The following is a 1,592-nucleotide window of genomic DNA, read 5'->3' as shown; positions in this document are numbered from 1 at the left end:
AGACTGTAATCTTTTATTGAATTATCTGCATGTCTCTTGCAAATTGTCTATACAGTATACCTAAGTCATAAAAGTATTTGTGTGTACGTCTGATACCATACTACTTGTGTAAAGGAGGAAATGTATACGTTCATCTCTCAGAATGTTCGGCAATATGTTTGTGATGTGTTTGTATATATGTATGAACACGATGTACTGAACGGGGTGAGAATAGCTTGAGCTACCTCATTCTTTGTGTGTATTTTACCTCAATAAACTTATTTAAATTTCAATTGCAATTTCAATCCATTATAAACAACATTATTAATACAAAGAGCAAGAGTTTCAGAGTCTCATTTGTATGGATACCATCTCACATAGGTGTTGTCCAGCATGATGACACAGACAAGGCAGCTAAACTGCATGTGATAAGCCTGAAATTGAGTTGAATATGGTCATTCCCATAAACAATAAGACTAGTTGTTTAGTCTGTTGATTTGTTTTTGTATTGAGGCAGGTATTTGTTCCCATGATTCCATATATGACTAACCATTATGTGAGATGGGAATATTAGATGAACTTATAGCTTGTTTTTTTTATCTACACTGTGTCATCTTTCATACAGAATAGAGTAGCAGCACATTATTATGTATACCTAAGCTTGTTAATACAACAACAAAATCTAAAAAAAAGCGTCCTAGTTAATATTTTTAATTTTCTTTATTAGATAAATTTATCGAGGTGAACTATTTTAAACTTACATCAAATGAGTAACGTTTCACAAAATTTCTATTATGACCTAAGATTTGTTAAGAAAAAATACTCTTGCTAAGAAACAATTTTTTATAGATTTTAATATTAGGAATAAAATAACATAGAATAATGATATTTTAAAAGTTAAATTTATATATTACATAGAAAACAAGGTACAATTTAAAAAATGTATTAAAAAATATTTATATAAAAATGACGTCGTCGTCATTTACTACTTATAACTGAGTAAAAATTTCCTCTGTTTATTTTTGAGGCATTGAATGCCCTTAAATTTATTTCAAATTATAGCAGGTGGCAATGTGGGATAGACAGTATATGAACACAGATCATAAGTGTGAGACTCAATAACTGGCTTAGGCACCACACATGCAGAATTAGCTACTCTATAATTTGCCACTAACGCACTGAAGAACAGTGGTGGAGTAATTTTCTGTGATTCAAAGTCAGCTCTTCAGGCCCTTTAGAACCCAACATGCAAAATAGATACTAAGAATGTTGTAACATCCATTATAAACCACATTATTAATGCAAAGAGCAAGAGTTTCAGTCTCATTTGTATGGATACCATCTCACACAGGTGTCACCATCCTGGTCTCTTAAAAATAACGTCGCTTTTCGCTCGTATGCGCGCTATGGTCAAAAGTGAACGTAATTTGAAATGAAATCGACTCACAAAAGTGTACTTCCCGTTTTCTGTTTGAGTCCGGCTTATTCGGTAAGGTTAGAAGAAGAAACTTTCAATTAACGTTTTGAAACTTTATGAGAATTTCCTGCCCACCTAACCTACCAGAGGACCCTTAACTTACTGTTGTTGAAAAAATCCCAAATTTATTTTCATT

The sequence above is a fragment of the Procambarus clarkii genome, chromosome 19 (genome assembly GCF_040958095.1).
Source record: "Procambarus clarkii isolate CNS0578487 chromosome 19, FALCON_Pclarkii_2.0, whole genome shotgun sequence".
Taxonomy (NCBI): Eukaryota; Metazoa; Arthropoda; class Malacostraca; order Decapoda; family Cambaridae; genus Procambarus; species Procambarus clarkii.
Note: the sequence above shows the minus strand (reverse complement) of the source record.